This window comes from Schistocerca americana, chromosome 11, assembly GCF_021461395.2.
Source record: "Schistocerca americana isolate TAMUIC-IGC-003095 chromosome 11, iqSchAmer2.1, whole genome shotgun sequence".
Classification (NCBI taxonomy): Eukaryota; Metazoa; Arthropoda; class Insecta; order Orthoptera; family Acrididae; genus Schistocerca; species Schistocerca americana.
In genome coordinates this window covers 207,719,319-207,734,258 of record NC_060129.1, presented here as the reverse complement: position 1 = coordinate 207,734,258, position 14,940 = coordinate 207,719,319, and the positions used below count along the sequence as shown (strand labels likewise).

General features: G+C 42.1%; 1 long non-coding RNA gene across 1 annotated transcript in view; it reads right to left on the bottom strand.

Annotated features, from left to right (window-relative positions):
• LOC124553847 overlaps positions 1 to 14,940 on the bottom strand; it is a 46,432-nt gene that overhangs the window by 17,088 nt on the left and 14,404 nt on the right. The window contains exon 2 of the long non-coding RNA XR_006968149.1: positions 7,469 to 7,540. This is a non-coding gene — a long non-coding RNA (uncharacterized LOC124553847). The remainder of the gene's footprint in view (positions 1 to 7,468; positions 7,541 to 14,940) is intronic.

Sequence of the window (14,940 nt, the reverse complement as noted above, 5' to 3'; positions counted from 1 at the left end):
TCTAGCTTTGGAAATTTACTTTAAAAGGGTCAATCCAAATAAAGTGGTCCAATAAAAATTAAGTTAGTTGCTCGACCATTTTTAAATATTGTAGTCGAATTAAATTGGGCGATGCTGCGGGAATTAGATTAGGAAATGAGACGCTTAAAGTAGTAAATGAGTTTTGCTATTTGGGGAGCAAAATAACTGATGATAGTTAAAGTAGAGAGGATATAAAATGTAGACTGGCAATGGCAAAGAGAGCGTTTCTGGAGAAGAGAAATTTGTTAACATCGAGTATAGATTTAAGTGTCAGGAAGTCGTTTCTGAAAGTATTCATATGGAGTGTAGCCATGTATGGAAGTGAAACGTGGACGGTACATAGTTTGGACACAAAGAGAATAGAAGCTTTCGAAATGTGGTGCTACAGAAGAATGCTGAAGATTAGATGGGTAGATCATATAACTAATAAGGAGGTATTGAATAGAACTGGAGAGAAGAGAAATTTGTGGCACAACTTGACTAGAAGAAGGGATCGGTAGGTAGGACATGTTCTGAGGCATCAAGGGATCACCAATTTAGCATTGGAGGGCAGGGTGGAGGGTAAAAATCGTAGAGGGAGACCAAGAGATGAATACACTAAGCAGATTCAGAAGGATGTAGGCTGCAGTAGGTACTGGGAGATGAAGAAGCTTGCACAGGATAGAGTAGCGTGGAGAGCTGCATCAAACCAGTCTCAGGACTGTGGACCACAATAACAAGATATGTGATTACCCTATAATTGAGAAATTCGAAACAATTATTAAAAAAATTTACCTTTCGCCTTTACTGACGGGAAACCATTTTCATTTGTAAGCGCGCAACGATGTTTCAGCGTAGAGATGTTACCAAAAATATCAATATCTCTGCACTGGGTTAAGTTACAACATGGCAATTGACACGATTGTTTTTAGAAAAGTGTCGTCTACAACACTGTCTATTACACAAAATACCCTAAATTCAAAAATAACCAGTCAAAATTACTTCCAAAGTTTGGTATCCAAATTTTCAAAAATCCACTTTTTAGGCCCAAAAATAACAAACAAGGTGTGATTTATGAGAATCTATTTTTGTTTTCATATGCAGAACCACTTCTTTCGTTCTCAATCAGAAAATAGGTAACGCCTTTAATATTATCCTTGCAAAAGACATACATGTCCTGTACTGTGAGATTTTGGTCTGTGGTTGGTCTTTGTAGGCTGGCTTTACTTCATGTTTTGTTGTACCTCCTACTTCATCACGTGTATTTTTACCACAGCAAGATGCAAAAAAGTGCCATTCAGCCTCCAACCCAGAGTATACATTGTGGTTGCACATATTTGAAAAATTCTTTTCGTTCTTATACTGACTATCACTTCCATCTGAGAAGTGTATCAGCTTCTCAACCTTGGGAAAATTTTCTTTTATGTAATTTCTTAAATACTTTTGAAACACATCTACAACCAAAGTGTTGTGCTCCAAGTAGTCGCTTAGAATTCAAATTGAAGAACTGCAAACTTCATCTTTCTCATTTTTAAAGTAGAGAATAAATGGATGCACTGTTGCCTGGTCACTGACCCAGTAGTACCCTTGTATTGCATACTGAACCATAAATGTACAATTCTCTGCGAAATCAGCTAGTATTATGCATTCAGCTTCATAAAGCTATGCTTTTTTGTCCTTCAAAAACTTACTTCCGATTTTAGAAACATAGTGGTGACTTTTGAGTTTTTGTAAGTTATAAATTATAGATTCAAAGTACTCTTCCTGACATTTAACCACTGTTATCATTTCCACCCTGTCAGTTGTGACCCACTGTTTGAAAGTAATACTGTCTGGCATTTCCTCATCATATTCATGAAACAATTCAATAACGGTTTCCTTACCAGGACATTTATTACACAAACTCATCATGCAGTCATAACTCTTAATGTCACAGGCCATTTTGCACCCACAATCATCAGTTTGACATTTTGACGATATAAACAAACACATACGGAGTGTATTCCTGAAGATCCAGCCAAAATACACCACTTAGGTCGGAGGTCACAAAATATTGACCTTCTAATTTTGCATCCAGGATGAGAATTGCTTTGTTACTTTAATTCCATTTATAACAACTCTTTTGCTATCTTCGCAACGTGGGCACATTCTACTGTTTTCACCATCTTCAAAAAACTGCTGGAGATTTTTAATTGTTTCTTCACTTATACCTACTACTTTCTTCTTTCCTAAAACTGGAAGAATGCTTTGCTCTTTCACTAATTTTCGGATTAGTTTAACCAAATGATGAGAAACGTTGAATTCCTGAACTATTTTTTCTCTTGACCACAAGTCAGGGAGCAAACTTAAAATTTTAACTTTTTCCTCTTAGATGTAACTAAACATTTAATTTTTAATTTCTCTATTAAGCTCAAATATTCAGTGTCAGATGATGCTGGTGATAGGTTTTCTTCTTCTTTAGAAATAATGTCCCCCCCATGAACCATGGACCTTGCCATTGGTGGGGAGGCTTGCGTGCCTCAGCGATACAGATGGCCGTACCGTAGGTGCAACCACAGCGGAGGGGTATCTGTTGAGAGGCAAGACAAACATGTGGTTCCTGAAGAGGGGCAGCAGCCTTTTCAGCAGTTGCAGGGGCAACAGTCTGGATGATTGACTGATCTGGCCTTGTAACACTAACCAAAATGGCCTTGCTGTGCTGGTACTGCGAACAGCTGAAAGCAAGGGAAAACTACTGCCGTAATTTCTCCCGAGGACATGCAGCTCTGCTGTATGGTTAAATGATGATAGCGTCCTCTTGGGTAAAATATTCCGGAGACAAAAACAGTGCCCCATTCGGCTCTGCGGGCAGGAACTACTCAGGAGGATGTCGTTATCAGGAGAAAGAAAACTGGCATGATATGGATGGAAGCGTGGAATGTCAGATCCCTACATCGGGCAGGTAGGTTAGAAAATTTAAAAAGGGAAATGGATAGGTTAAAGTTAGATATAGTGGGAATTAGTGAAGTTCGGTGGAAGGAGGACAAGACTTTTGGTCAGGCGAATACAGGGTTATAAACACAAAATCAAATAGGGGTAATGCAGGAGTAGGTTTAATAATGAATAGGAAAATAGGAATGCGGGTAAGCTACTACAAACAGCGTAGTGAATGCATTATTATGGCCAAGATAGATACAAAGCCCACGCCTACTACAGTAGTACAAGTTTAGATGCCAAGTAGTTCTGCAGATGACGAAGAAATTGAAGCAGATTGTGAACGGAGATGAAAATTTAATAGTCATTGGTGACTTGAATTCGGCAGTAGGAAAAGGGAGAGGAGGAAACATAGTAGGTGAATATGGATTGGGGGTAAGAAATGAAAGAGGAAGCCACCTGGTAGAATTTTGCATAGAGCACAACTTAATCATAGCTAACACTTGGGTCAAGAATCATGAAAGGAGGTTATATACATGGAAGAAGCCTGGAGATACTGACAGGTTTCAGATAGATTATATAATGATAAGACAGAGATTTAGGAACCAGGTTTTAAATTGTAAGACATTTCCAGGGACAGATGTGGATTCTGACCACAATCTATTGGTTTTGACCTGTAGATTAAAACTTAAGAAACTGCAAAAAGGTGGAAATTTAAGGAGATGGGGCCTGGATAAACTAAAAGAACCAGAGGTTGTAGAGAGTTTCAGGGAGAGCATAAGGGAACAATTGACAGGAATGGGGGAAAGAAATACAGTAGAAGAAGAATGGGTAGCTCTGAGGGATGAAGTAGTGAAGGCAGCTGAGGATCAAGTAGGTAAAAAGATGAGGGCTAGTAGAAATCCTTGGGTGACAGAAGAAATACTGAATTTAATTGATGAAAGGAGAAAATATAAAAATGCAGTAAATGAAGCAGGCGAAAAGGAATAGAAACGTCTCAAAAATGAGATTGACAGGAAGTGCAAAATGGCTAAGCAGGGATGGCTAGAGGAAAAATGTAAGGATGTAGAGGCTTGTCTCACTAGGCGTAAGATAGATACTGCCTACAGGAAAATTAAAGAGACCTTTGGAGATAAGAGAGCAACTTGTATGAATATCAAGAGCTCAGATGGAAACCCAGTTCTAAGCAAAGAAGGGAAAGCAGAAAGGCGGAAGGAGTATATAGAGGGTCTATACAAGGGCGATGTACTTGAGGACAATATTATGGAAATGGAAGAGGATGTAGATGAAGATGCAATGGGAGATACGATACTGCGTGAAGAGTTTGACAGAGCACTGAAAGACCTGAGTAAAAAACAAGGCCCCCAGAGTAGACAACATTCCACTGGAACTACTGACGGCATTGGGAGAGCCAGTCCTGACAAAACTCTACCATCTGGTGAGCAAGATGTATGAAACAGGCGAAATACCCTCAGACTTCAAGAAGAATACAATAATTCTGATCCCAAAGAAAGCAGGTCCTGACAGATGTGAAAATTACCGAACTATCAGTTTAATAAGTCACGGCTGCAAAATACTAACGCGAATTCTTTACAGACGAATGGAAAAACTAGTAGAAGCCGACCTCGGGGAAGATCTGTTTGGATTCCGTAGAAATGTCGGAACACGTGAGGCAATACTGACCCTACGACTTATCTTAGAAGCTAGATTACGGAAGGGCTACCCTACGTTTCTAGCATTTGTAGACTTAGAGAAAGCTTTTGACAATGTTGACTGGAATACTCTCTTTCAAATTCTGAAGGTGGCAGGGGTAAAATACAGGGTGCAAAAGGCTATTTACAATTTGTACAGTAACCAGATGGCAGTTATAAGAGTCGAGGGACATGAAAGGCAAGCAGTGGTTGGGAAGGGAATGAGACAGGGTTGTAGTCTCTCCCCGATGTTATTCGATCTGTATATTGAGCAAACAGTAAAGGAAACAAAAGAAAAATTCGGAGTAGGTATTGAAATCCATGGAAAAGAAATAAAAACTTTGAGGTTCGCCAATGACATCGTAATTCTGTCAGAGACAGCAAAGGGCTTGGAAGAGCAGTTGAACGGAATGGATAGTGGCTTGAAAGGAGGGTATAAGATGAACAAGCAAAACGAGGATAATGGAATGTAGTCAAATTAAGTCGGGTGATGCTGAGAGAATTAGATTAGCAAATGAGACACTTGAAGTAGTAAAGGAGTTTTACTATTTGGGGAGCAAAATAACTGATGATGGTCAAAGTAGAGAGGATATAAAATGTAGACAGGCAATGGCAAGGAAATCGTTTCTGAAGAAGAGAAATTTGTTAACATCGAGTATTGATTTAAGTGTCAGGAAGTCGTTTGTGAAAGGATTTGTATGGAGTGTAGCCATGTATGGAAGTGAAACGTGGACGATACATAGTTTGGACACGAAGAGAATAGAAGCTTTCGAAATGTGGTGCTACAGAAGAATGCTGAAGATTAGATGGATAGATAATATAACTAATGAGGAGGTATTGAATAGAACTGTAGAGATGAGAAATTTGTGGCACAACTTGACTAGGAGAAGGGATCGGTTGGTAGGACATGTTCTGAGGCATCAAGGGATCACCAATTTAGTGTTGGCGGGCAGCGTGGAGGGTAAAAATCGTAGAGGTAGACCAAGAGATGAATACACTAAGCAGATTCAGCAGGATGTAGGTTGCAGTAGGTACTGGGAGATGAAGAAGCTTGCACAGGATAGAGTTGCATGGAGAGCTGCATCAAACCAGTCGCAGGACTGGAGACCACAACAACAACAACAACAGAAATAATGTAGGTATCTGTATTATTAAAGCACGATTCCAAGTCTTTTTTCTAATTTTGTCTCAAATTTGTTGTACCTTATTTCCAATAGCTGCTTTTCTTTTTCTGCTACTTAATTTTATTATTTTCGAAGCAGGAGGTATGTCTAACTTAGATCAAGAAAAATCCAATATGCTAACAGCTTCCTCATTAGGAATATAAATGTCATTAACAAGGTTACATGATTCAGGTTCTGGATTCACAACAAATATTTTTGAGTAACAATTTGGGCACAAGGTATTCCCAGGAATCGCATTATGTTTCACTTGGGAAGCTGTTTCACTCTCACAAAACAAGGACAAATGTTCAAGTTTTATTTCCCTCAAACCGTTAGTAATAGGCTTTTTACGGACTTTAAGTGGATCACAGTACTTTCTTCCAAAAACTTTGTTTTACTTCAGAATATATTTCTTCCCATGATACTCACACACCGATGTTACAGAAGAACTTATTCGAAATTTAAAGCAAGTTTGTCTAACTTCATCAAAGTCAGTGACATCTTCAAGTTTTTTAAAACTGAACCATAAACTGTTTTGTGACACACTTCAGTTGCTATCTGTCCAACAGAGCACTGTTCATCCATGATATTGCATTCCAGCTAATCTCTCAAAATTAATTACGAATCACACAGAGAACAAAGCACACAAAACCTTTTACACTCTCTATGAAGTAAGTGCATCCACTCCAACAAAGGTTTCAGAACAGACTGCCTAAACAATGCCACACCCAGCAATAATCTACTTCTTTAATGACAATAAACGTAAATGGGCATTTTTATTACGATAGAACAAAAGCCAAAGCTCCTATTGTTTAATATTGCATTATTAAAAATAAACAAACTAAACGAATATTGGGTGATAGTGTTAACTAAATATATGTCACAATTAAATTTTATTACAATGAAACAATAAACCATTTAAATAGGCAACAGCCATAAGATCAGTTGTAGAGTAATGTGAATTATCTCCTCATTTTCAAAGATTAATATCTTTGTTCACCGTCAGATATCAATGTTGAAATTTTTACGGAACATTGCTATCATATAGGTGTACAAACTGTGCAAGAATCATATTTTCATATGCAGTCCCACCTGAGATAACTAACCCCAAACTTTACAAAAAATGAACATTCTCAAATTTCAAAAGTTCATAAAAAATTAAGGAAACATCTGTAAGTGTTCTTGCTCTATACGAGGCTAGTATTGTATGATATCTAACTACAGGAAAAAAATAGACTCTCATATATCACTCCTTGTTTACTATTTTTGAGCCTAAAAAGTGTTTTTTTGAAAATTTGGATACCAAACTTTGGAGCTCATTATGACTGGTTATTTTTGAATTTAGGGTATTTTGTGTAATAGACAATGTCGTAGAGGACACTTTTCTAAAAACAATCATGTCAACTGCAATGTTGTAACTTAACCCAGCGCAGAGATATTCAAATTTTCGCTAATGTCTCCAGACCAAAAAATCGTAGTACGCCTATAAATAAAAATGGCCACCATCCAGTAAAGGTGCGAGATAAATTATTTTAAAAAACTGTTTTGAACTTTCCAAATACAGGGCAATCACATACAAAAAATGAAAATATTTAAAAATGGTCAAGCAACCATCACTGTACCACTTCATATGGATTGACCCTAAAACTTTATTGGAGCAAATAGACCCATTACAGGAATCACCACTCAGCACGCACAAACCTGTGGGCGACGCCCTCCGCCCTCGTCCGCCAGTGGCGTCTGCCCGCTGCTTCGCTCCGGCCACAGAGGAACCTGTAACAACACACACAGCTTTGTGCTTTATATTTTCTGCCTACCGCCACAAAAAAATGTTCTTACCCTATAATTAAATTAAATAACAGCTAAATGTGAAAACTGTGCTGTGCTGCAATACAGATTAATCAGCTCCATTACACTTTATGGCACAACCACTCGACAGCTCAAACGTTGTGTAGCCCCGAACACTCTGGCCCCCTAAGTGTTAAGATCATATTGGATTAATGGTCAACAGAAACAAAAGCTAAAATACAAGGGTGGTTCAAAAAGTGAGGTAACTATTCCTCTGCGACATAGGAAGTCAAACAGATACACTACGTGATCAAAACTATCTGGACACTTCCAAAAACATACTTTTTCATATTAGGTGCATTATGCTGCCACCTACTGCCAGGTACTCCGTATCAGCGACCTCAGTAATCAACAGACATCGTGAGACAACAGAATGGGGTGCTCCGCAGAACTCACGGACTTCGAAAGTGGTCAGGTGATTGGGTGTCACTTGTGTCGCACGCCTGTACACGAGATTTCCACACTCCTAAACATCCCTAGGTCCACTGTTTCAGATGTGACAGTGAATTGGAAACGTGAAGGGACACGTACGGCACAAAAGCGTACAGGCCGACCTCGTCTGTTGACTGACAGAGACCGCCGACAGTTGAAGAGGGTCGTAATGTGTAATAGGCAGACATCTATCCGGACCGTCACACAGGAATTCCAAACTGAATCAGGATCCACTGCAAGTACCGTGACAGTTTGGCGGGAAGTGAGAAAACTTGGATTTCACTGTCGAGCGGCTGCTCACGAGCCACACATCACGCCGGTAAATGCCAAACGACGCCTTGCTAGGTGTAAGGAGCATATAACATTGGAGGATTCAACGGTCAAAAAACGTTGTGTGGAGGGACGAATCACGGTACACATCGTGGCGATACCATGGCAGGGTGTGGGTATGGCGAATGCCCGGTGAACGTCACCTGCCAGCGTGTGTAGTGCCGACAGTAAAATTCGGAGGCGGTGGTGTTCTGGTGGGGTCGTGGTTTTCATGGAGGGGGCTTGCACACCTGCTTGTTTTGCGTGTCACTATCACAGCACAGGCCTACTACACTGATGTTTTAAGCACGTTCTTGGTTCCCACTGTCGAAGAGCAATTCGGGGACGGTGACTGCATCTTTCAACACGATCGAGCACCCCTTCGTAATGTACCGCCTATGACGGAGTGGTTACACAACAGTAACATCCCTGTAATGGACTGGCCTGCACAGAGGCCTGACCTGAATCCTATAGAACACTTTTCGGATGTTTTGGAACGCCGACTTCGTGCCAGGCCTCACCGACAGACATCGATACCTCTCCTCAGTGCAGCACACCGTGAAGAATGGGCTCCCACTCCCCGATAAACCTTCCAGCACCTGATTGAATGTATGCCAGCGATAGTGGAAGCTGTCATCAAGGATAAGGGTGGGTCAACACCATACTGCATACCAGCATTACCGATGGATGGCACCACAAACTTTTAAGTCATTTTCAGCTAGGTGTCCGGATACTTTTGATCACACAGTGTACACAAAGTTACTAAGGCACTGGTACATATTACATTTCCATGCAGATGCCACAGTTTTCTAGGCATTTGTGCCATTGGCAAAAATCTGCCAAACCAGTATGAAAGAAATGTGAACCAAGGTGTAGGAATTATTTAACAACAACTACCAAAAGTCATGTGACCCTTCGTGACGATACGGTGCAGAAATGTAATGGCCTCCGCCCAATACCGCATTAAGTGACGGCGAGACAACGCCATTCACTCGGCTCTATCCTTGCCCGAAAGCTGCCGCAGTGCGTTGCGAGGAGACTTCTTCCAGTTACAAAGTCCTTTACACCGACAAAGCAGGTGTACAGTTCATCTGCCGCACAGCACATGCCGATGTAACGATCGGCCAGAATCGATCTTCCGATGCGGCACGTTTCCGTCTACCGAGATGTTCAGTTGCGTCGACCTTTGCCCCTTTCACATTTCTGTTTTGTCTTTACGAAATTCCTGGCACTACAACCAGGACTGTTTCCGTGACAGTTCACAGACTCAGTAAATGTCCGGTAATTAGTGGCAGGTTACAGGTGCGGTCATTTTCTTCGAATGCAGAGCATTATCGTACTTCACACTTCATTGCCAATCGCGTATCTGTCGACAGCATCTCAAAACCGTATTTCGAAGGCGTGACAGTACATCATTCTCCATTACTGGTGGCATTCGTAAGTGTGGGTTATTTAAACACCCACGACTACCTACATTAAGTGGTGTCTGACGGTCATCAATACTGTACGATCATTTATTACCTTACCTATTCAACCACACTCTTAACGAGACAGACCAATGAAACTGCTGCGGTAAAAATTTACACGTTAGCCTCAATATCATTTGCAGCCGAGTGTCTGAGGTGAGACAAATAGGCGTCTAAAGCATCCGCAGCAAGCAGCACGTGCCTTAACAATACCTCAAACACTCACATATTTCAGTTTCACACCACCGATAAAACCCGCTAGGAACTGAAGTGTACAGTAATGGTCACACAGTTAGTTCAGCACAGTGTGTAAAATTCCTTAGCGCCAGCTGCATAAGAAGCTAAAATGGAGTCAACACGAGGATAAACTAAGCGAGACACTCAGTTCGGCGTGTTGCGCCGTTAGAAGCACCCCCCGTCCTGCTGACGCCAACTCGAACGTGAAAGAATATTGGCTTATTCTGCATATCTTCACTCTTTGTCGTCTTGTCTTATAGGGCAGTGCAGAAAAAGTAAATAAAGAGCTCGTTCAGCAGAGGCGAGCAGTAAAACAGTCCGTAAAGCACATTACCCAGAGGGCTTTTTAAGGCTGTCTAAGTTCTTACCCTCATTTCCCCAATACATTTACTATTCAACGGTGTACATTGGTGACGATACAATCTAGTTTCAGCTAAGTTGTGATGCACACTACATTTGTCAGCAAAATAGTAAATACACACAAAAACAATTTTCTCATAGACACTGCCCTCTCATCCAGACTTCAGAATAAAGTTGCATACTTTGATGAGAAGGTATTCGATAAGCTGCCATCTAACATAAAACAAGCAATTGATAACTCTACCAGTTCAGAAGAAAATTAAAAAACATTTTCATTAGCAACACTTTTTGATTTGGGAACTGCAAAGTTCTGTCAGCCACAGGTCAAGCAGCAATGTTTGCTACGAAGCTGCACAGCGAGTGGTAATGTACTGTGAATATTCACGTATCCCATTGTCCACCGTCATCACCTCCGGCTGCCGTACTGCCACAGACATCTGGACAGCTCCTCACTGAAAGTGTCCCCGGCTGTTCAAGCTGGCACTCTACGTTCATGTCATATAGTAGGTGTCTGGAGACTTTTGACCACACAGCGCACTTTCCAAACTCCACGGAAGCTCTCCCAAATATCGGAGCCCTGCCAGAGACGCGGAGGTTCCGGATTGAGAACCCCAGTCTGGCACACACTTCTGAGCCCCCGGGAATTTTTGCCATTCCCCTTCGACACAAACTGCAAGAGCGGCGTACTAATTTTATTCGATGCCAAAAGAAATCTCGGGAAATTTCAGTTATACAGTCTGCACAGTGATCGATTTGTGACGGTATGCACACGTGCCCCGTACCGGTACCTCTTGACAAAAAAAGTCAGAACTGCAGGTTTTGAGATGCAGTACAGTAGAACTCTTTTTTTTTTTTTCTTTACCAGTACAAATGCTGTATTTGAACTTTTAAAATGGTAAGAAGAGAGTTACAATAACTTTTTAAGAAGTCTACAATGTAAGAAAATATAGATTAGCAATTTATCTTTTCTTCACGCAAATTGACCCATTACGGGAACTATCACTCAGTACGAAATGACACACAAAACCTACAGACAAAGGCCTCATCTGGCACCACCGACTCGGCTGCACACAGAGTCACCTGTAATGACACGTGTAGCTTTGTGTTCAAGTGATCACCTGCTGTCACGAAAATTCTCTTTATTGTACACACGTACAGCTTTTTTCAAATTTCAAATACAGACTAGGTAATCTCTCGAACTCGATATAATATAGGAACAGTGCTCAATCGAAACAAAAACTAAAATACAATGACGGTTCAAAAAGGTAATAATTCCTCTGTAACAAAAGGCTTATTGAGAAATCAAAGAGGTACACAAAGTTATTAATTCACTGGTCCATTTTAGTTTTCTTCACGGTCACCACCACTTTCTAAGCATTGGTGCCATCAGCAAACCATCCTGTCAAAATCAGCACGAAAGAAAACTGAATCCTGGTATAAGAGCTACTTGACAAAAGCCTCCCAAACACCATTTTGTCCCCCCTGACAATACGGTGCAGGACCTTACAACCCTCTACCCGATACGGCATCAAATGACAGAGACGGCACTATTCGCTCAGCTCCATTTTCGTCTGAAAGTCACTCCAGTGCTCGGCGAGGACACTTCTTCAAATTGTCCAGTGTGTTGTGCACGATATCATTCTATAATGGCAACACATGTGTCGGATTGTGTACCACACAGAGTCACGAGCAGCAGCTCGAATCGATTCTTCAATGCGACACGTTCCGTAATCTGCATTGCACGTACCAAGCAAACTTCTCCTTTGCCCCTTTCACACTTCTGTTTTGCCTCTACCAAACTGTTTGTTTGTTTTCTGAAAAGGAAAGTTGCTGCTCACCATATAGCGGAGATGCTGAGTCGCAGACAGGCACAACAAAAAGACTCAACAGTAGAGACACACACACACACACACACACACACACACACACACACACACACACACACACAGTGTCTACTGTTGACAGTCTTTTTGTTGTGCCTATCTGCGACTCAGCATCTATGCTATAAGGTGAGTAGCAACTTTCCTTTTCATAAAATTACTGCATTCCATCCTGGACTTTCCATTATTTTTTTTTTTTAAATTTATTTAGGGCGCAAAATCAACTAGGATCATAAGAACCCGCGTCAGAACCACAGAACATGGAAAAGAGTTAAGACCACTGCACATTAAGCACAATCAATGGAGGGAAAGACAGCTAAAAACAGGGACTTGGAGATACGCCATAGAGAAAATACGCCATAGAGAAACGGAGGTTCTGAACTAAAGATTAAATGTCTTTCGCCATTCGGTACAACGGATAAAATGTAAAACGTGGTCGATAGCCTCGATGTTCTCTAAATGGCCGATAACTCAGATGGCAAACTTAAAATGAGAACCTAAGTGTCAAAAAGAGTATTCGGTTAGGAAATAGCGGACCGTCAAAGGTCGAGAGCAACGATTACAAAGTGGTGGAGGAGCAGCACTTAACAAATGGAGATGGCTAAAAAGACAGTGCCCGATACGCAACCCGGCTAAAATGATCTCCTCACAGCAAGAGGACCGAGAGGAGGCTGTCCAAGCCGCTGGTAGAGGCTCGATACCCCCGAGCTCGTTTCCACGGAGGAAGGACCACCTGCCCACAGGCGGCGGCACGGAGGTCGTCGCGGGAGTAGAAGAACTGGCAGGCCGACGTACGAGGACCGCAGCGTCGGCAGCCTCGTTTCCCGTCAGACCGGTGCGAGCGGGAACCCGCATAAACGTCACAGTGGGTCGATCGCGAGTGAGCACGTGACGGCTTTCCCGGACCCGTCGCACTAAGTGACGAATAGTGTACGGCACACACACGCTCCGAAGGGCACCGAGCGAGTCGGAGCAGGTGACACAATCGAAAATCCCGTGTCGCCGGATATACCGAGTGGCCCGATACGGGGCGAAGAGCCCTGCCGTAAATACTGAGCAGTGTTCCGGAAGCCGATACTGAAAATTGTCAGCGCCAACGACTGAGCCGCATTTAACTCCGCACTCCGTCCGAGAGCCGTCACTGTACACAAAAGTACTACAGCGAAGTTCCATCCGAAGGTTGTGAAACTTTTGGTGATAGAGTGAGGCCGGAGTAGTGTCTTTAGTAAGCAAATGAAGGCCAAAGTGAACACGGGTCACTGCACGGAGGTGGTGAAGGGTTCGCACCCACTGGGAAAGTGGCAGGGAGCGCGAAGTTAAGCTGCCAGAGAAAGAGTCAAAAGTGAACTCCACGAGGTAACAGAGAAGAGGGACGTGCCCCATTACGGCGATCGAAGGAGTCATCGAAGGAGGAGACGTAGGACGTGTGGCCGGGCACGGCAGACAAATGGCACGCGTACCTGCAGAGGCGAAAGTCACGGCGGTACGACAGTGGTAGTTCGGCAGCTTCGGCATACGGACTCGACCGGGTTAGTGTAAAAGGCACCAGTGGTCAAACAGGTGCCACCACTGTACAGTCTATCCAAACAGCGTAACATGGACAGATGCGCATATGCATAAAAGAAACACCCGTAGTCTAGTTTCGATTGGACTGGATCGGACTTTTGGGGGGAAGAGACCAGACAGCGAGGTCATCAGTCTCGTCGAATTAGGGAAGGACGGTGAAGGAAGTTGGCCGTGCCCTTCCAAAGGAATCATCCTCGCATTTGCCTGGAGTGATTTAGGGAAATCACGGTAAAGCTAAATCAGGATGGCCGGACGCGGGTTTGAACCGTCGTCCTCCCGAATGCGAGTCCAGTGTGCTAACCACTGCACCACCAGAGCCTGTGACATCGTGGGGTCGAGAGAAAACTTGTTATATAGCTACAGTTAATCGACATCTGTTAATGAAGACAGAACATTTTTGGACTTTGTCCGTATCAGTCAATGTTTTTGCGACGTTCCGCAAAATGTAACAACTTTGTAATGCACAGTTACTGTAATTGATAATATAACAAACGAGACATCGTTAACGAGAATTGTCAAATTTATTTTGAAAGTTGGATTTGCACTCTCAACTTCCAGCAGTAGCTGCAGTACTTCAAGAAAAGAATTACAATTGAAAGATGTCGACGACAGTGGCAAAGTATGGTGAAAGCGGTTAAATAATGGCAGATCTTAGCTCCCGATCAGACCGTTTTGCCACCCAACATCACAGTACCAGTCAAACGTCGCATTAGGAGCATTCCCTGTGAAAGGACCCTTTATACCAAAGGACTGAAGTAGTTCAAAGTATTTGTAATAATAACTTTTCTACAGTGGAAGATTCCTTCTCATAACTAAACAATTTATTTAAAAAAAATATATAAATACTTCATTTTTTTTTTCTATAGTTATTTCGATTTCATCATTGTAGAACTACCCAGCAAAGGGAAATTACAGCTTGTGGGTTGACTGCCCTGATCACTTGCTCTTTTCTTTCCTTTTTGAAACCTTTTGGAAGTGAGGTTATGCCAAGATCTGCATTTTTCTATAACATCGTTTCTTTATAGCACAACTCTCTCGTACCTAAAACTGTGATGGTGTGTGACACTACTTTACT